Source organism: Cyrtonyx montezumae, unplaced genomic scaffold (assembly GCF_038088225.1).
Source record: "Cyrtonyx montezumae isolate F1298 unplaced genomic scaffold, pur_monq_1.0 scaffold_8, whole genome shotgun sequence".
Classification (NCBI taxonomy): Eukaryota; Metazoa; Chordata; class Aves; order Galliformes; family Odontophoridae; genus Cyrtonyx; species Cyrtonyx montezumae.
In genome coordinates this window covers 117,387,701-117,410,195 of record NW_027072089.1, presented here as the reverse complement: position 1 = coordinate 117,410,195, position 22,495 = coordinate 117,387,701, and the positions used below count along the sequence as shown (strand labels likewise).

General features: G+C 34.9%; 1 protein-coding gene and 1 long non-coding RNA gene across 2 annotated transcripts in view; one reads left to right on the top strand and one right to left on the bottom strand.

Annotated features, from left to right (window-relative positions):
* The window catches only part of LOC136058636 (uncharacterized), a 418,135-nt gene that overhangs the window by 139,701 nt on the left and 255,939 nt on the right, over window positions 1-22,495 (top strand). The window lies entirely within an intron of this gene.
* The window catches only part of THSD7A (thrombospondin type 1 domain containing 7A), a 262,887-nt gene that overhangs the window by 218,719 nt on the left and 21,673 nt on the right, over window positions 1-22,495 (bottom strand). Inside the window, exon 2 of the mRNA XM_065752262.1 lies at window positions 7,858-7,977. The gene's annotated coding sequence lies outside the window, so the exon portion shown is untranslated. The remainder of the gene's footprint in view (window positions 1-7,857; window positions 7,978-22,495) is intronic.

Sequence of the window (22,495 nt, the reverse complement as noted above, 5' to 3'; positions counted from 1 at the left end):
CTATTTCAATAGAAACACCGCAGTATTTCAACATTCTCCATTCCTTTTTTTTCTGAAGCATGACCAAGTCAAGTTTTAAATCCACTTAATTGATTTTTCTTCATGTTTTCTCTTCCATGTTTGCTAACATGGAGTGCTAAACTCATACTTTGAATTTCACAGAAGACTCCATTAGGTGTCTGAAAAAAGCCTTATTTTACTCATCTTTGTCACACATTTCTTTGTAAATCATTGTTATTAGACCTGAGGTATCTTGTAGACTAATTTTAAGTGACCAGTTTTTATACATCAGTGACCTTTTAGTAACAGACTTTCAAACCAAGTTTAGTTCTAGCCACAAAGAGCCACTGAGTCAAAGTCAAGAAGAGAAACTCAGAGTAAATTAAGTAAATCTATCAAAATTTTCAGATGGGGACAATAAACTGCATCACTTAAGACTGATAGAACATCTTAACTAGTGATTATTTTTTTAAGGAGGAATCAGCTCAGTAAAAAAGATTAGGTAAGCAGGAAATACTTCCAAATCAAAATTTTTGTGCATGAAATACAGTAACATCTAGGAGATGCTATGAAGAAGAAGGTTTTTTTATTATTTTTTAAGAATGTTTCTGCATTCATAAATGAGAATAGACAGCAAAATCCCAGCAAAACCAACTTGAGGTAGGGAAGAAATGCACATGAAATATAATAGCACAAGAAATGCCTTAGTACTAAAAGCAAAGACTTATAATTTTTTTAAAACCTCCCATGAACCCTACAATTCAAAAGAAAAAGAAAAAGAAAACTAATTTTTCCAAAAATTCCTACTTTTCCTCTGAAATTATAGGAAAAAATGACTGGGGTTTTCATAAAAATAAATAGATCGCTTATAGAATGTTTCTGTAATGTGCATAGAAGGCTCTTCAATTAAAAATTTGGCTTCAAACACATAGTTTATCAGCATAATGACTAAGATTGATATTATTTAAGAATTGGAAGACCACATTTTAAATTACTGTTATTCTCTCCAGTTTTACACATTCAATCTAGCTATTCTACAGTCAAACACATTCCTTGGTGTGCCTCTTAGGGAGATGATTTTGGGGTTATTTCCCTTGACACTTTCTTTGGAGTGGTGAATTAACAAGATGCTAGTTCTGGAAAAAATAAAATAAAGAACTAACAAATTAATTCCAAAAGACTATTGTGATATTCTTAGAGAAGCATGAAGTTTAGTAAGCATTGTTTAGCATCAGAGAGATACCTCTTGACCCACACAAAACAAGAAAACATATAGAAATATAATAAAGGTTTAAAAATCACAAATTATGCAATTCCCAGGAGGGAGAGTAAATGGAGAGCTCTGATCAAAGATTTCTTAACACCAATTATGCTCCACCTCATGTGTCAGATTAATTAGGCAGGTGCTATCCTGCCAGCAGGAGAAGCTTAGCTACAACAGCCAAGAACACACATTCCTATTCCTGGCAGTTGCTGCCCTCACTGTCAAGTGCACCTGGAGCAGCAGCCCCCTGTGCTCCCAGTACTGTCTCCACAAGAGGGGGATGGGTTGTGGAAAAGGGAAATAAATTGTTAGACTGCAATTGAATGTAAGAAATCAAGATTGAGAGGAAGAGGACAGTGAATGATACCATTATTGGGCTGTAGCTGCTGAATCCTACCTAAAATGATGTGGTAAGAGCTGTAAAATTGTCATATGCCATCAGAACACACCCTTCAGAACATCCAGTATCACAATCTACTAAAATAAGACATTAAGTCCAAAAATTCTGTACAATTTCTGCATAATATTTTTTCAATTTGTTTGAAACATGCATTAAATTGTGCTCCAAGACATATTTCTCTCAATATTAAAGCCAGCTTATGCTCCAATCTTTAAAATGAAAGAAATCTGCATCCAAACATATATTGAATTATGTATCAGAATTTATAATCTTATTGCTGTGGTTATAATGCTATCCCACTTGAATTTTGCACTTCGTTACTAAATGAAAATAATTCTAGCAATTAGCCCAAATATTACAGCAATGGGAAAATTTGAGAAGGGTACTGTATTGGAATTTGTCCCAGAATGCTGCACATTATTTTTAAAAATAAAAGTCCAGTTTCAAAAACTTGCAGGTTTAGAAAGTAAAATCTTTAATTACCTAGCCTCAGATTTCTGAGCATATTAAACATGTCACTTCTGATTCCCTCCCTACACAATATAATGCATTGTGTTCTTGGCTTCTGTCCTCAGCTATGTTCAGGTATGCTCTGCAAAAAAAAAAAACTGTAGAGAGCAGAATACAATCTGGAGACAAAGCAACTTTTCTGCAAACTGCATAGGTCTTACAAATAATGCATCTGCAAGACAGGATTACAGTACATGATTTTTTATAAATATATAGGGAAGTTGAGTTAATAATGGAGAAAAAGAATAAATGTTCCTATTCAAGTAAAATAACAAGAAAGAACCAAGAATTCATAGAGCTAAGGAAGGAGCCATATTTCTCCTGATCAGATTTAGAATAGAACAAGTTGAAAAGTGCTGTGCAATGCTTTTTCATCCTTGGGAGACAATTCTGTAGTGTAATATATCATTTGGTATGGCTTGAATACATTTTAGTTTTAGTAAGTATCCATTACATAACTTTTCTCCACTGTCTTTAATTACCCCATTAAGTACATTGGTATTTGCACTTACAGCAGCTGTATTAGAGCTGCAGGGCACAAGAAATAAAATGAAGAAAAATTAATAAAACATTGTCTTTTCCATTTAATAAGTTTCTTTATTTTTTTTTATAGAAACAGTTGTATTAGTAGATACTATTTCAGCTCCATAATAAATCACATGAGCCTTGTATTATTAAAGCTGACTGAGCTGCCAAAGAGAAGTATCATCACTCACTAACGGTACAACTTGCCTTTAAGCTTTTCTCTCTCTACTCTATTTCTGGGGAATCATTTTGTTGTGGAAAATATCATTCAAAACATAGAAATTGCCACGAGTCAGAAATCATTCTTGACCAAAACTTTTCACTTAGGAAATAAGTTATGAATTTATTTTACTATTCTACATTGTTAACTAATCCAGAAATATTTCTGTGGGAGAAAATAATAATGGAAACTTCAATTAATTAAAAATTACTTTAAAAATCTATACATTATCACACATTCTTAGCAACAACTTCCAAGTTTCAAGCTGCTTTGTTTTACAGTAGTCTGGATACTTAACAATATACCCACATAAAACAGGAAAAACAATTTAGATACTTATTACATCAACATGAAACCATGTCTTCCGAGTAGCATGCGTACGATAAAGAGCAAAAAACAAAGTAACGAGGAGCACCAATGTATTCACCATTGGTCATTATTACTGAAAAAGCAATTCCAAATCACTGGTTGCTGCACCATTAGTGCCAGCTGTGCAAAAGCTTCTGTTCCTCCAGGGTAGGCTCTAACATTTCAGAAACATGAGATCTTATATATAATGATGATGAAAGAAAAGGAGAATAATTTTGATTAATTTTTCTCAAAGTCTTTCTTTTATAATAGCAATAACAATTTCCTATTTATGTAAATAAGTTATCCAGGAAAACCTCATTATAATAATTTCTGGTATCTGACTAGAACAATCCTATTTCAGATTTTCTGACACCCTCATTAAGACTTTTCTCCTTTTAGTGAAAAACACTTCTATTGAGATAATTTTGAACCATTTCTGTTTTTCACTGTGGAGCAAAGCTAAGGCAACTATATTAAACATCAACAACAAAAGACCAATTTTGGAGGCATCAGAAGCATTCTATAAGGACTAATGGTCTGTGCAAATTTTGGTGACAAATTTTAGGTATTAACCAGCATTGTACAGGACTTCCCATCCTAAAAGTTCCTTACTTAGACAAAGTAGGCCATGTATATGGGAAAAGATCTCCCATGGTTTAAGAGTAGCATATGATTAGCACCTATATTGTAATTTCTAATTAAACTTTGAGTTCTCCTGACTTTATTATGTCATCACCGTAAATGTCTAGGAAAACTCTTTTGAGCTTCTACTAGCATACAAGTTTCTCTGGGCTGTCTATTTGCACTGCTTGTGAAGGATTCTGAGGACAAAGAAATGTGACTCAGCTGAAGCAGTGCATCCACACAGAGCCACACATCACACCAATAAGAAAATAAAATTAGCATACAGCTTTTATAAATCTTAATTTGGCTTCCCATTTTTTTTTCAAAAACCACCTTAGCAATAACAAAGAGATTGACCACAGCTGTCAATTCTTCCTACTGGTGAAGAAGTTCTTCTTTCCTTTCTGAAAAAGTAATGATTTCATTCCCGAGGACAGACACATGCCAGTGGTTAATTAGGGGGCATTTTGCACCAAGAACTAAAATTTATCATCAACACAGCAGGAAAATATTGACATTTTTACAAGCACAGCCATGCTACAATTAAATTTTGAGTTGCAAAGCTCCTGAAAGCAGCTGCCACCCCAGGAAGCCGGGAATCCCAACACATACTGCCAACCCCAGTTTCCCAATGCTTATTCAAACTGGCAAGAAACATTCTTCTTACATTGCTTTCAAATATTTGACAGCCTAGCCATCCATTAAATGCATCACATTGAGGTATTGCTATATCACTGCATAATTCTTCCTGCCAGCCAGCGAAAAATAATATGATGTGCAGGATGCTGGGGGGAGGGGGAGCTAGTTTCCACAGTGCTGGCTCATAGGTCCAGAAGGGGGAAAGAGAGAGTAGAAGTCAGCAGGGTGAAGGCACAGTACTGATGAGAGGACAGTAACAGATTACACTGCTTAATGGATACTCTTCACTGAGAGCCTAGAGAGTAGGTTTAGTTGATGGGTGGATAATAAATAGAGATCTGTAGTGAGCATTGATGCAGTCACTTGCCAGAAGTCATGGCACCCCAGTCTGGGCATGGAGAATACCACCTGCCACATATTCACAGGGAAAAACTAAGAGTAATTGAGAATAAGCAAAATATAGCAATTCAATAATAAAACCCCAAAATGACATTTCCTCTCCTTTCCCAGAATTCCTACAAAATACAATCCACGGTAGTTCCATAGGAATAATTCCAGTATAATACCATCTTCCTGAAGGGAAAAATGGAGTCACAACCATTGCAATGGATATATGTATACATAATCATTACAGATATATATGTTGATTATACATATGCACCCATATATAGCAGGCCATTCAATTACAGAAGCAATTAAAGAGGACAAAAGGCAGACGAGGCTCCTTGTCTAGAACATCTCCCCTGACAGAAGATGAGAAGCTGGGGAGGAGGTGGCAGGGGTTAATTACCAGCTGGAACCCAAATGCTTTCTTTTTGACAATTTACAATGTAAATCTGTTTAATCAACATAATTTTAACTAAGCACGGATTTAACTAAGCACATAATTTTAACTAAACTAACTATCCACTTCCCTCATTTTTAAATTTTTGTATGGGTAGTCTTAAAAAAAAAAATTTCTTTTGATTTACACACCACTAACCACTCAGTGGATAAAAACAAACAAACAAACAAAAAATATCAGTGTCACAAACCAAATATTTAACATAACCACATCAAACAGTTTTACCATGTGGTCATTGTTCTCTATAACACAATGGAAAAAAATGAAACCTTTCATGTAGTTGGAAATCTGCATTATCTCCAATCACTCCAAAGCATGTGTAATCTGCTTCAGCAAAAAACAGTCACCTTCAGTGAGCACCATTTCATATTTTCAGGGGTAAGTCTTGGTCAGTCTGAAGGCGACGTAAGATACAGCACATCCAGGTGCCTACCAGACCCCTCTCACTGTGCTCTCTTCACTGAGATATCTACTAAGGGCAATATGATGCAGAACTTTATCTTGTTAACCAGGAGATGTTTCAATTCTGAGTTTTTGAAACAAGCATTTACTTTTCCCAAATGTTCAGATGATGTTTTCAAGCTCCATATGTCCATCAAGCTGATATTTTTATGAAGCTTTAGGTTAAACAGACCAGCTAATTAGACTCAAGAAAAAATTATTATTTGTGTCATTTGACACACATTCTGAATGCTTGATTTGTAGGCGCATTATCATTTCATCCTTATATCCAAAAAATTTACTTAACACATATAAATTCGAATTAGATAAGGCAAAGTTAGCTGGAGAACTTGGAAGAAATTTTTTCTACATACCACAGCAGTAGCTCTGCACAGAAACAAACAAAAAAAAATTCTCATGTTTATTCAGCAGTTAACATTTTGTCTTTATTCTTCATATGCTGGTACACTACTGGGGATTGCATAAAATAACATATTCAACATAGTTCTTTCAACACATTTATCACTTTGTCTTCTCTATTAGTAATTTCAGGTGATAGCGTGGAATAATAAAAATGTCCCCTAATACTGTCCAGTTAATCAATTATTGGTTTAGAAGCAATGTTAAGCTCGTTGTGCACTCTTTCTGGGAGGAAGTTAAACCTTCTAAAATATTTGTTTTTCGCTGCTCAATAGGTCAAAACACATAATTGCTCATACCATTAAAGATTTCTGGGATAAGGGGAAAAAACAGCCAAAATCCTTTTGCAGAAATCACTAATTACATATGCTAACAAACAAGGAAAGTTTGTTAGAACTTACGTTTTTAAATACTGAAGTCTGTTTTATGTGTTAACATAAGCATTCACATAATTTTGAGTTCAGAGTATAATGTTTCTGTTAAAGAAAAAAAGCATTAAAAATTAAAATAAAATATGCACATTCCTTTTTTATATTACGTTGAAATGAAAAGGAAAACCAGAATCAGATGCAATCTCTTGTCCTTTTCAAGTCCATGGTCAAATTAGGAAGTCCTACTACATATGGTGAAGAATATGAAGTATAGAGACGGTCCTCTGGGTTTGCTGTTCAGCTGTCTCTTTTCAGAAGCACCAAACTCTCATTTCCTCAATTAATATCTTCCACAATCTGTAAACTGACATTATACTACTGTCCCTATTATTTGATTTGACCTTGCTATCATGAACAAGAATATAATTATGATAATGAGCCAATTATTTTTATACAATATAGCAATCAAAAAGACTCCGTTTCCTCCCTTTTCTCATGATAATATCTGAAAATTCTGGTTACGCTATCACAGTTTTTGTTGCTAATTACAAAATTACACAATAATAATACAATGAAAAACACTGAGGTTTTAGAATAATCATGACAGTACACAGGATATCTGATTTACGTAGGACAATAAACAAATATTTTCAAATTTGGAATATTGTACAGGTTTTGCTATAAATTTCGAATGACAACACATCTGTTTGCTAGGATAACCAACTGCTAATGCTACACTATCACATACACTGCTTATTTTACATGAACCACCCTCCCCTCCAAATTAAATAATTTTAACTGTTTACATCCTTCTGATTTTGAAAATGAAATGTCCAAGTTATTGTGAGCCTAGATATGCCATACACAGCAGAAAAAAATCAGTTAAATAAAATTTATTTGAATTCTTTTTCACTCATTGAAAAATCAGTAGTAATAGATATAAATATATACATTCTCTTATTCGGTATAAGTATAAACCTGTAGCTCTCTACATTTAATTTAGACAAACTGCAGTTTTCTGTACCCCTTGTAAGAATCCTGTCTCCTTTTCAGTCTGCCTGTAAGACTCTTTAATGAAAAGCTTTGTAATTCAATCTGTAAATCATGTATCTGTTAAGCAAAAATAACTGCCACTGATTAAAAAAAACCTTTTAAATATTGTGCAGTCGACATCCAAAATAGAGACAAGTGTTCTATATGGAATTCCTCCAGGACTGAAGGGTTGTAAATAGTAGAAGCTAAACTTACCTTTCTGCCACGTAAAACATTCATTCTCCACTGCTAACAGTGAACTTTACAAATGACATGATTCCACTATCACAACAACTTCTGGAAGGGAATCCTCTGTGCAGTAAATTCAGAAGAAACCTGCAAATAAGAAGGCAAAAGGTCAAACAGCAAAAACTAAATAGATTGCCCATCCAAGCTTCTCCAACACATGACTAAGGAGACAGCACTGATGAATAGTGTGTTGAGATGATGAACAGTCAATAGTAAATTCAATATACCCAAGTATGTATGAATATAGCATATTTTAATGGCTTCCCTCTTTTCCAAGTTTACTTTGCCATACATACCCCTGGATGCCTTCTAATTTTCCTGAATGGCTCAATATTCTAGTCTGCAGAGCTTAATCATGTCTGGAAGGTCATTCCACACATTTTTGTGAATGTGAAAAATTGCCACCAGGCATCTGTCTTTAAACTTTTTTCCTCCCTTTCTCTTTTTATTTATGCCATCTGATCACATTACTTATATCCATTTCATAGCTCTAATTTAAAAGGACATTCCTCTGAATCACGGCTTAGTCTTGCCCATACATTTCCAGATATACTGAAAGAGATTTCCATTTTCAGTCTGAGCCTAAACTAACAAAAAGAAAAGTTAAAACATCTGCTACCTGTCAGCTATTGCTACACCAAGTGATTACAATTACATCTTCAAAGAGGAATATTGAAATATAAAAAACTTCCAACTTGAAGACAGATGAACCAGCCCAGGCAACCAATCAATATAGACTGAATCCAATATACAAAATATAATGCATTAGCACTACATAATGAACAGTACAGACTGAATTATTCTGAATTTATACAATGACAACTCCAAGTTTCTTTGGCTAGGAGATATAAGTCCACCAAACAGAATACCAATTGTCTCTATCAGTGATTCTCTTCTACTCCATTTGTTCTGCATTACTGCTGAGGTCTAGCCCATTCCACTCCTTTGCTGGAGTTTAGAAACATCCTCAGCCTTGTTGTTCATGTAACCTCTCTCTTATAAAGGACATAGAAGAGCAAAATAAGCTGAAGTTAAGATGGATCGTGATATAGACAACTTTTCATTAGCTATATCCATGTTTATTATGTCAAGAAAACTCAAGTTTTCACCTCCAGGATTCTACCCAATCTAATTATAAAAAAAAAGAAGAAAAAAAAAGTGTACAGATCGGAGAACTTTGCACCCTCACGTAGCCTTATTGTTACTCTGAGATTAAAATCACTTAAATATTCTTCATGATTTTTTTTCCCACCAAACTGATAATTTCCTCCTGCCACCCTCATAGTAGTACAACATAAGATAAAGTCATTGGTGTCAATAGCAATGCCATCAGATCAGATATTTTTTGCTGGAAGGTCCAACAACAGAATGATACCTATGTATACTATTAATACAGTAATTTCGGAAAGGATTGAGAGTTTATTTTCACTGTTGTCACAACTCTCCAATCTGAATTATTCCTTATTATTTTATAATAATACAACTTTATTTGAAGTCTCAAAATGCCAAAACAGCTTTACTTTTTTCTTCACAAAGAATAAGCAGATATCTGGACTATCAGGAACTAATGCTGCCTGTGTAACAGTATGCTGCCCATTCACAAATGGGGAACCTGGAGCAATCACCAACTTGTAAAAGAAACTGGAATATCCTTTTGTTTTATTTTACTGTATTAGCACTAAGAGATAGGTACACCCATTAAGCAATAAAACTCTTTTAGTAACAGAAAGAAATGTAAAATCTACTTCTCTATCCATTAAGACTCCAGACTAACGTGTTTAATATAGAGAATTTTAGTTCAAACTGTATAAGTCTGATTAGTAACTCAAATATGCAGATGAGGTAAGAAGAGGTAAAAGCCAACTCCCTCTCCCTCAAAAAAATAAAAATAAAAAATAAATTAAAAAAAAAAAAACACATCCACAGCTTAAAGTTAGTACTTACTTTTTGTTTCCATAATGGACAGACATTTAAAGTAAACATCAAATGTGTTTCAGATGAGTCCCAGTAAAAAGCTGGCTATACACAAACGTTCATTTCAGTAATATACACAGAATGGTCAGAAGTAAGACACACAATTTCTGCTTTGTTTAGCCTAATTTAGGTGAACTCGATAATGCAAGTTTGCCATAAGGCTGATACTGCAAATCCAGCTTTCAGCTTGAAGCAATTTTTTATACCCTGAGGAATGGAACTGTAATAAAATGCTGACAAGTCCTTACCATATCAAATTGTTTCTGCTAAGTAACAGATTTCCTATTCTTGGCATTTTAAAATAAGTGAATTTACATCTGAAGAATGAGATACTTTTCTCATTCAGTAACTGTAATATTTATAGCTCTTTCTATTTGATCAAAGAGAAATACATACCAACAAGAAAAAGTTCAGATTCTCACTCCCTCCTCAAAGTGGAAATGCTTCAGATTTCAGCTATGAGGTCTATCAAGCCTCACATGAGGGCTGCATTTGAAGAACATTACCTCTCTCAAAAGCAGAAAGATGCATAATGTTGTGACTCATGATCCTAACCCTTATATTTTAAGTGTAACTCCAGTGATTTAAACACACATGATAGCAGATACAGGTTCCTCCCAACACTCATCTCATAACTGAGTTTCTTTAAATTTTCAAGAATAAATAACTAGTTTTAATCTTCCAGTAAGTACAGAATCACAGAATGGTTTGAGTTGGAAGGGATCTTTAAAATAACCTAATTCCAACTGTTCTGCTATAGGCAGGGACACTTCCCACTAGGCCATGCTCAAAACCCCATCCAGCCTGGCCATGAATGCCTACAAGGAGGGGGCATCCACAACCTGCTTCAGTGGCTCACCACCCTCACAGAAAAGAATTTCTTCCTAATTTCTAGTCTAACTCTACCCTCTTCCAGTTTAAAACTGTTTCCCCTTGACCTGTCACTACATGCCCTTACAAAAAGCCCCTCTCCAGCTTTCCTTTAGGCCCCCTTCAGTTACTGGAAAGCCAATATAATGTTCTCCCAGAGCCTTTTATTCTCCAAACTGAAAAGACCCAGCTGTCGGCCCGTCCTTGTAGGGAAGATGCTCCAGCCCTCTGATCATCTTCATGGCCCTCCTCCAGACATGCACCAACACCTCAAGGTCTTTCTTGTGTTGGGGGCCTCCAACACAATATGCAGTACTCCAGGTGAGTTCTCATAAGGGCAGAGTATAGGGGCAGAATCACCTCCTTACATGCTGGTCACACTTTTCTTGATGTAACCCAGGATACAGTTGGCCTTCTGGGCAGCAAGCACATCTTGCCAGCTCATGTTAAATTTTTCATGAAAGGACACTACCAAATCCTTCTCCATGAGGCTCCTCTCAACCCCAGTATCCGCATTCCCAACCAGTCCCTCATTGTTTGTACCAACAAGATTCAGCAACACACTTCTCCTCATTGGCTCTTCCTCCACCTGCATCAGAGTGCTATCTTCCACACACTGCAGGAATCTCCTGGACCGTGTGTGCCTGGCATTGTTGCATTTCCATCAAAAATAAAAGCAGAGTGGTTGAAGTCTTCCATGAGAACCAGTGCCTGTAATCATGAGGCTACTTTCAGCTGTCTGTAGAAGTCCTTATGAACTTCCTTCTCCCCATCAGGTGGCCGGCAATAAACACCCACAACTGTGTCACCCACATTCACCTGCCCCTCACTCACCACCCATAAACTTTCCACTTATTTGTCATACATCCCCCGAAGCAGAGCTCAGTAAATTCCAGTTGTTCTTTCAAAACTCCACCACCTTGCCTTACTGTTGTCTTTCCTTAAAAGTATGTTACCATCCATGACAGTATTCCAGTCACACAAACTGCCCTATCATGTCTCCATGACTGTAATGCCATTTGCCTATTTGTATAAATAAAATGAATAAAATAGTTAAATATGAAAGTGATATCCACTGCCTTTTATTATTATTATTTAGAGCAGGTGGAAAAGCAAACACTAGTGAAAATTTACAAACACCACTATTCCAATTATTTGAAGGGCGAACATCAATAAATGAAAAGGGCAGTCAACCAAGATCTGCCTCAGCTTTCACAATGAGCACTTTATTGAAATCTCCCTTTTCTTTATACTTTTCAATACTTATAAAGAATGAAGGTATGAAATATTTAATTCCGATACCTTTTCATTTCCTCACATCATCATAATTCAAGATAACTATCTAGTCTGCTTTGTATCTGGTTTTGTTGCTACTGAATAGCTCGCTCCAGGAAAGAGCAGCAACATTTCTGTGGAACTCCACCCAATAATTCTTTCCCATTTTACCACAGCAATTGACAGAAATTGAAAAAAAAAACCCACCTTTTCATTTTTAATTTTTAATCTATTTATGGAGATTGTCCTCCATAAAATACCACTCTTTGCATTGCAGTTTCAATGTAATTTCAAATGCATCAAGGATTTGAACTATAACTTATATTTACCAAATATATGTTAATTAATTCTAACAACATTAAAATAATCTCCCATTTTGATGTTGAGAAAATGTAAAAAAATGTAAAAAAGGATATTCATTCTTACTAGACTAATTCATACTACTTATGAAAAGATAGTACATGATTACATTTCACAATACTGTTCCACAAGGAGATCAAAACAAACTCTTCTACAGAACAGTCAGTTGAACTCACTAAAAAAATTACCTTTTGATGCAAAGTTGTGTTATCAGCGATAGCTAAAAAAAATCTGCTTTAAGATGTGGCTATTAGCAGGTAGGGTACTGTTATTCGATTTATATTTCTATCTTATTCCCTTCTAGATGTCAGTGCTACGACAGGTTACTGATTACCAAGTCCCTGAATTATTTTTATTTTACTCATTGCTTTTAAAATCTAACTAAAGAGATAATGAAGGGTTAAATGTTGACATGTGGCTAAACTGAGTATTAATTAGCTATGTGTATGCATACACAGAGATATGGCTCAATGAAGCATTCTTCTACCAATATGTTTTTTATACTAAGAGCAATCTCTCTTTGTTATTACAGACCCACTAGTAGACTGCTACAAATTTACATCTCAAAGGACATTTAAAAGTTAACAACACATTACAACTGTGTCCATTTCACAAAAAGCCTAGTACACTTTGTTTTGGTTCTGACGCCAATTTTAAAACAAACAAGTTGCTGTAAACCACCCTTAAGATGAGTGCGCAGAAAAAAAAATAAATAAAAAATAAAAACATTGTCTTTTTTATACTTTGATTGGCATTTGCACATACAGGATTTAATGGGTTCCCTGTGCAGAACTGAAATATAAAACCTATATAAACTTGGAAAACATATGCTCTGTAAGTGGTAAACTAAAATATTCCGATACACTATGCTCTGGAAAGTGAGAGTAGGCTTTTTAGACAACATACAGGGATTTAACTATAGAATTCATTAAAATGAATTGAAGTCATACAGCTAAAATTTACTGCCATTGAGAAGTTATCATTAGAACACACCTAATAAAATTTTAGTACGAATTGTGGTGCCTAAATATTAATAGTCACTGGAGACAAGAAGTGTTCCAGGGCTACAGCATAAAGCTGAAGGACAAACACAGAGCTTTACAATGTGTGTGTCCGGTAATCATGGCAATATATTACATGTGAGTTATAAAAGTCTAATTACTGGTGTCCTGTCCTTTATTTAATTTATTTTGACCACTTAAACTGTCTCAGATGTGCTCATATCCATTTGCATTTTAATTAATAATAATTGATATTTATTCAGCACATCTTATTTGCATCTCAGAGCTTCATTTAGAGATTAATATTTCTTATAACCTAAAACAAACTATTCATAGATATTCAAGATCTGGGAATTACTGGTGAGTGAGCTGTACATTATGATTTAGTCAAGCATTTGGCTTCAGTTTTAGCTGTTGCACTGCAGTTACTGCCACTGGTGATTGGGAATGCCAGGACTTTAGGAAGTTACATTTAGGAAGATGAAAAAGAGACTGCTCACTGAGATGCTTCAATGAAGATTTCAATCTATGCCTTTTTTGCCCAAATAAATTCTGTAAATCACCCAGGAGAAATGAGTAGTAATAACTATTTCCCCACAATGATATTGAACAGAAGGAAAACACCATGATCAAAAAATGAAAGGCATAGATTATCCAGAAACCTAGGCTCACATAAGTTAACAAATCAAACTGGTAGATATATATCACACATAACTACGGAAGTCCAATGAAGGACAGCAAAAAGATGAAGCATTAATTCCAAGAAGTTCTTCCAACCTGGGTTAGACTATTTGTTTATTTGATTTCTGGCTTTGAGTGTTCAATTTCTAGAATTTTATACAGCATTCTTTGCTTATATGACTCACTATTTCCTAAGATAATGCTGAATCTCATCTAAAACAAGTGCTTCTGCAATGGGCCAGCCTAAGTTTAAGAACTCTCAAGTGAAGGCTGAACAGTGAACACTGCCACCTTTAGATTAATTCTGCCTCACACACATAATCTAAAAATGGGCATGATATGGCAGATGCTTAAAATAGTCTCATAGCTGATGCAGCTTAAGAATGAAGTATGACATTCTCCAAGTAGATAGCTACAAGAAACAAAACATACACTGACTTTCTCCTTTGCCTCCAGCTGTAATGGAGCTTACAGGGCCCAGCTACAGACATCTAAACTGTAGACAATGAGAAGAGATCTCTCCTTATAAAAAATAATAGCGAGCATTATAATATTTGAAAGGAGTAACATGATTAATAATTAGAAGAACGATTTGTGAAGGCATTCTGCCTTTAGAGTGCTGGAGGTAAAGCACCCTAAAGGCTAAGGCCATAAATCAGGAAAGGCACTATAAATATTTTTAAGAAACTTGGGAAAGATGAGGAAAGATATTAATGTATAATGTCCAACAGTATAACGTCCGGGAACAAGGATCAAATCCAAAATGAAAACTGGGATCAAGTCATACTGTTTCTGGTAAGAAACTAGCTTGCCCTAGGTATTTACATTTGGAAACAGAAAAACAGAGCATAGCTCAGCACATTTCATGTCACACTGACCAAACTCAAAAACTGCATAACACATTGGAGATGATAGGGAGATTCACTACTGTTGAGTAATGTACACTGTTAAAACAACTTCTAGTTTCTTTGTAACTTTGATCTATTATTATAAACTGTGTTGGTTTTTCTTCAAACTACACTTTTTTTAAACCTAAATATCTTGCTGAGTCTTGTGCATCATTCCATCAGACAAAGCATGATGCAGGGAAAGACTGCCAACAGCCACTACTAAACAGCTGGCAAGATTGCCTGGGGATCCCTTATACTAGAACAAGGGTAAAGAGCAGTTACTGCGCTCTTAACTTGGTTAAGTAGTATAAAGTCATAACATTTTAGCAAGTAATTAAAATTAAAAAAAAAAAAACAGTGAAAAGAGCCTACCTCACAGAGTCCTTTTTTACTGGCTTAAAGCTTTTAATATTGTCTGCAACTGTATGTTTTGCTCAAAATTTAACTCTTACCTCTCCAGGTGTAACAATCAGAAGGTTGAAAATTCAAGATAAGGACAAATGTTATAACCTGACATACATAGTTGTTACTATTTTAGTTGAAAGGCTAAGGGAAAAAAGAATTCCTATTGTAGCACTGTATTCAAAAACAAAACAACAAAAAAAGGTTATATACTAGTTTAGTAACTTTATTGTGCAATTATTTTTTCTCATTATTAAAAATAAGTGAAAATAGTCCACAGTGTATCAAATATTTTAAATTAAATGAATGGCATATAATGAAACAAGAGATAAAAGAAACAAGATCACAGTACACTGCAGAATTAAAGAAAGCATCCAATCCGTGCATAGGATTGAGAAGGTCTCTGGGCTCCAAACAGTCTGGAACCTCTTATAAAAGTCTAATAGTGATATACAGGAATGTACTGTGTGAAGCCTTTGTCCCATTTTGTCTTAATAAATGATCAAGGCATGGAGATGCACAATTCCCCACAGCTGGATCCTTACAGCTTTGCACATTTGAGAAAACAGTATGATTGTTGTGCAGCTTATATGATAGGATGAGCCTGCAGTAACTTTTTCAATATGTTGATAGTTTAGAAAACAACAGAAACAAGAATATATGATGTAGGCATTGATGCATGGACATTTGAAGAGAAATGGAACACAAGATTAGTAAAAATCAACAAAACATATCCTTCTAAACCGACAAAAATGATCTTAAACTAGCCAGGTAAACTTGATAGCCATGAATATCAATAATTCTGAAAAATTAGATGCCAAGAAACATTGTCTGAAAATACTTCATCACATTTTAGACTGTCAGTAGTTACTAAGACTGGTTTTAGATATATATAGCCATTACACAGCTTATTATTTTCTACAGCCATGGGACTTATCTCTAGTAGAAAAGTTAATTTTGAAACTTTAAAATAATGAAGTAAATGGCATAGGGCTAAAAAGAATACATGATAGCAAGTATAAACAGAGATGAAGATAGAAAGAAAACCAAGCAGACCTCAGAAGGCAGGTCAATGTCTCTATCAACTAAGTTAATTTAAACATCCTGTGGGAGGCTTCCTGTGTATGTCCAACATTAACAAGAAATAAACTGGGAAAGACCAAAGGCTATTACTATTAATGGAAAAAAAATAACAACATACACAATCCAGGATGACATCTGAGCCAGTTAAGAATGGCCAAGAGCTCCAAGTGCCCAGAAATCTGGAAGAAGCTAGAGGAACATTGAAGAAGGCTGAAGAAGAAAAGGGATGTAATACTAGAAAGATGGAAAAGACTCAACCATCATTAGGATGGACAAATTTCTGTTCTATAAATATTTTCATGTGCCGTTCCAATTAACTGCATTTGTGTTTAAAATACGAAGAACTCAAGTCTAGCCTAGAACAGCACTGAGCAGTGAAATTCTCAGAATCTTATGTTTACTGGAAGATAAAAAAAGTCAAATAAGAAACAGCAGAAATGACTCCTTTGATCTTCCAGCCATTGCAGACTTTTTCATGTTTTATATTGGATCAGACACACAATTAAAGTACTAAAACAATTCAGTCTTTCTTTTCCCCAACTCTTATCCCCATGCCCCCAGAAGAGAAAACCCAAACACATCCATCAGTTCTGTATCATCAGAAAACAAAAACTTGTAACAAACAAATAACACATAGATTTTTTTTTACCACAAATAGGTTTGTACTTCTTTTCATACCCTTTCATTCTTCTTTCTATATGCACTGAGATCTTATTTGAGTTTTGCATATTGCAATTCATTTATGGTTGATGGACATTTCTTAAAAAAAGAAAAAAAAACCTATCACAGTTGAAGAATATTAAATCAGTCTTCACTTGAACATTCTTTTTTGTGCTTCATTGTGCTGGAAACTTGCTACCATTTTTCCCCAGGCAATTTAATCCCATGCAATATGTAAAGGAGACAGAAGCAGCTGTCATAACAATAAAAACATTTTAAACAGTTTTCAAGCTCTCATTAATTTAAACTTAGAGAAACTGAGAGTAAAACCTACAAACCACTTCAGGATCACCTGTGAGGAATTTTTATCTTTTAGGCAGGAAAATATAACATATTCTGCACAGAGTTCTGTTACACCAAAGGAACAGAGCATAAACAGCAGCTCTCCAACAAAAACAATAGTGACTGCTGTTCAATTTATCTATAAACAAAGAGGTTTGGTTAGCACAAAAAAAAAAAATCCATGTAAGTAATTCAGAAAAAAATTACAAGTAAACACATTGTTTTCATAGTTTGAAGAAAGAATAAGCTTTTTGTTCTTGTTTTCTTTTCCAGACTCAAAGACAACACTTTTTGATCAAGCAAACATCCAAAATCATAGTATCTTGCACAAATTCAAAATGTGCCATTTTATTGTCTAAAATACCAACAAAACTGATATTTGAAAGAATTATTTCACAATTCCTTGGGAATATCAGTCATTATTTTTCAGGATATACAGTAACTTCTATCCAATTCCAGATAATGAACAGGGTTTATAAACTGACAGTTCCAAGTCAACATGTAGGCCAGACACAAGCCGAGTCTGTAGAAATCCTATTTAGGCAGTCAGATCTTTATGTAGTACTATATCCTCTTCAATATAAAGAGAAACTTTCTGGATGTGTGGCTCAGCAACAGAATACAGCAGTCTGACATACATCTGGAAGCTGGGTAGGGTGAGATATGCAAAAATAAAACAATTACCAAAAACTGATGATCAAGAATCATTTAGTTCTATTGTTTCTAATAAAAGAAATGACTGCTGAAGTTACTAGAAATAGTGATAGTACTCTGTAGTCCATGCAAATGCTAAGAGCAGATAAATGGCTATGACATTTACACATTTTCACCAGAAAAAGCCAAGTACTGCAGAAAAACATTGCAAGGACATTTTTTGTTTGTTATTTTTAATGTTTAAAATTGCCTCTTGCAATTCCTGGAGCAAGATGAGTAGACAGGGTGTAAATAAGGCCAAATCCTACCTAATGTCACTGTGATTGACCACTCCACAGGAAAGGATGAAAACACAAAATCAAACCTTCAGTAGAAAGAGGTTGTGAGCTTCATAACAAACGGGCTTTTGAAGCACGTTTGGGGTGCATGATATACACTCATCACGGTGTGTGTCAAGTCTTATAATCTATACATTCACCTCGGTGCACCTTTCCTTGAGATAAATTGTGAGGAGGAATTCTTTACCTCAAAAGGACAGACTGAAAATGTGTTGGTTTTCTGTCATTAGGAACGTAGCGCTGAACATAGAGGTAAAAGCAATAGCGAAGAGTCATCAAAGAGGTAAAAAGACTTCATTATTTGGGGTCATAACTGTCATTATGGGAGAGTACACACTACAAGATTCTACTTCCATTTATCTTGGAAATCATGGAATTTTCATCCTTGCAGAAAAGACTGGCATGTATACGGACATGTTCTGGACATGAGGGAAATACTGAGCACATGCTCCTTGTATAAGCAGCACAATCAGGATTTCTCTATTTAACTTGCTAAACATCAGTAATTCCAGACAAATATTTTATTACAAGCCTAACAGATTCAGGGAACCTAAAGCTATTACATATACATACATACGCAACTGTAAATATCACTAATATATAGTTTTTACTTTCACCTTGTTTATTTAAGTAGGTCAGGTCCTGAGCTTAGATCCAGAAATAGGCATCCCACTCACCACACAGAAGACTGACCAGAACATCCCCCAGAGGGTACATCAGAATTCCAAAGGCCTTTTTTGTTCTGTTTGAGTATCTTTGCTCTCAATTTTATCTGAAATGTAAAGTTTGCTCTCTTTCTGGAGAAAGCTACACAAATATCCCCAAAGGGATATTTTCTCCTGGTACTGTCAGGCAGGTAAAGTATAGCTCATCTGGAGAAGGAAAATGTGCCCCTAGACCTGCTGGAATATAGTGAATGCATCATCACATAGGGAATATGGGCATTTTCATTGCAGAGACAGAACAAATCTCATGTTTGATTTAATTAAGGTTCCAAAAGTACAAGCCTGTGGTGATGTTAGGTACATATAATGCCCCTCACAAAATATTTAGCTACTTCAAGTAAATAAAGCCTGAAGAAGCCATTCTATGACAACAGTCATATTTTGTTTAACATGTTCTTAAATTAGAATCTTCCACAAGAGATGTCGTAGGAAAGAATGGACATATATACCATTAGGGCACAATAGAAGTAATATAAAAATAGATAACTGCATCTGAAACCACATGGTTAAAGTAGCGTTCAATAAAATCAAAAGAAAAACAGCTTGACAGGCTTGTATTAGTAGCATGAAATTTGAGTGAGAAAATGTGAATGTATCAGTGAATCTTAATTTTCTTAAACTAAAAGGAAGGAAGGTCTTCCAACCAAGTCTTGGAAAAGTAACGTTAACTTAAAACACAAGGAATTAAGATGTTTTTGGTTTTGTTTTGTTTTTTTCTCTCTCTTTTGTTAGAATGAAAATTTAGGCCATACTTTTCTTTCCCTAGGGAAGTCTTAGAAATACTTATTGTCCCCATTTACCTAATATAGCCCATAGCAATTTTCTTCTGTTATGGTGCATACCTAATATTGCTCCTGTATTCAGCCTAGAGTATTTACTTTACTGAAACTCCTTTCAAGATTTAACTGATTAGTATGAGCGTGCGGCCTTATTCTGTCTACAGAATTAGCATATCCAACCCAAATTAATTCTCCTAGTGAGAGCTTTTTTGCTGTTGTTGGACATACAAAGGACTTAAAATTAAACAGCTCACCACGTGTGAGGAAAAAAAAGAAAAAAAACAAGAAAACAGTAACAGTGTTCACTTTCATTACACAGTCTTGTGATTCCATGAAAGAAGTGAATAATACATTAGTCTATTCTTCTCAAAGAATAGACACTGAGAATACTAAACAAATTCCGATCTCTACTGTACCCATGCAAATCTGCTGAGTTCACTGAAGCTTACTGAACAACCATAGACATACAGTTTGGCTAATGGAGAGTGTTCATACTGTCTATCTGAGATATACTACTGAACTGCACTCTAGAGGATACTACCTCAATTAAAAATAAGGGATTTGAATTAGAAAATAGTATGTAAAGTAAATGTGAGGTGAGAGAGAGGTAAATATTCTCCTAAACCGTTCTGGAAAAAAAGTTCCTTTAATCTGAGACAGCAAAAAAATATTAATCAAAATATTATAACTCTCTATAGGATATCTTCAATCATTTTGGGGTGAAACGGAACCTCAAAGGAAATCATCAACTTCAATGCTAGGACAGTGTTCTGAATTTTATCTACTTTTTCTTTTATTTCATAATAATAATTTCAATTCTTTATTCTTATTCTAATAATCTACATCAGTGTAATATGAGACATTACACATTAACACAAACTGTTCAGAGACAATGAAAAATATATTTTACCTACATATAACCAATCATTAATGTCTTGGAAGATTAATTCATATTCATACAGATAATCAAAAAAGTGGAAACTGTAAATTCTATCCTATGAAATGTAATATATAAATGTGATATGAATTTGTCACAGGAATTGCTACAGCCCTAGACTTATCTTGTCAAAATGCCTTGAGATGTATAGCAAACTCCAGGCAATTTTCCAATGCCCTAGAGCACAGCTATATTCCGCTATTAGTTCTCCAGTAAGTGGAATCATTAGTGAAGACAAAGTCTTCATATGCATTTAAAATCAAATTTTAAATAATGAGAAAAAGGTACACAATATCATCATTTCCATAAAAATATCTATCTACTTTACTATGAATTACCTGCCAGATTGCCTACCTTTACAAATGTGCACAGCCAATCTACACAAAATGCTACATGATTTTAAGCTTTTCACTGAGGACTGTTGACAGGTACACTGAATGTCAAACAGGGGACTCCAAATCAACTTTCTTATCACTCAGTAGTCAAGTAATGACAATAGAATGACAACGTTTTGAATTACAGTACCAGCAGCAACCAGTTCTGTATGAGCATTGTATCCAACTCAATTTTACCATGCTTTCACTACACTGGTCAAGGAAGAAATAAATACCACAGCTAGCTGCATAGTGCAGTTCCTTAAGGCTTTATACATCATGCACATAGCCATGTTACCTGACAGCCTTCCAGGGAAGAGAACACAATGCAACTTAGTTAACTGCAATATTGTTAATTCAGAAATGTGTTTATCTGTGTAGATCCATGGCTGCCCAGTCAAGGAGACAGGAGACACCCCCAAAATGACACATCACCAGGAAGAAGAGCAAGGACTGGGTCCAGAAAGAGATGGCTTGAGTCAGATATGGTGAAACCAAAGGAACCCCATGGTCACTTAGATCAACTTGGCTACTTTTGTACATTTGAGAAAAGCTGACAGAATAATCTCAGCTGGGAACAGTGTGTTTGGTGTTGCCAGATTAAGCCTCTTTTTTTTTTCCACATCACCAGCCTTGGTCAAGCAACTTCCTGCAACAATATGCAAGGTGGGACATACACTGCAGACACAGACTGCTCTAGCACCACTGAAGAGTTTTCATGCTGAACAAGCACACTAAGTAGAAGCAACCTTTATAAAGTTATTCCTGAGATGCATGCAACAAAACAGACCATCCCTGATGAATATTTATCATAGGACCAAACAATACTTGAATTTGACTAAAACACTCCACACAAAGGTAATAAAAAAGTCACAAGTTCATATTAGCACAATGCCATACACAGAATTGTTTTTCATCTTCAGTTAAGTTTTTTAGCAGCAAGGCAAGGCATGGAATAAGGAATTAAGAAGTGCACATAAACATGGCTGGTGGACCTAAAGATGTTGAAGTATTAGGGTCATAAGACAATTTACCTTTGCATATATTGGATTTAGTCTTGCACAGCGCCCAGTAGGAGAAAGCATTCTCATCTCAAAGCTTAAAATATAAAGCTGTCTTATGAACACTCCATTGCACTGCCATATTAAGAATCTTCTTCTATTACACAGAGTTTTAATAAAGATTTAAATTACAAAAATAAGTTTGGCTTATGAGCACTCTGTTTTTCATTAAAGCAAGAATCTTTGAGTGTTAGAGAAC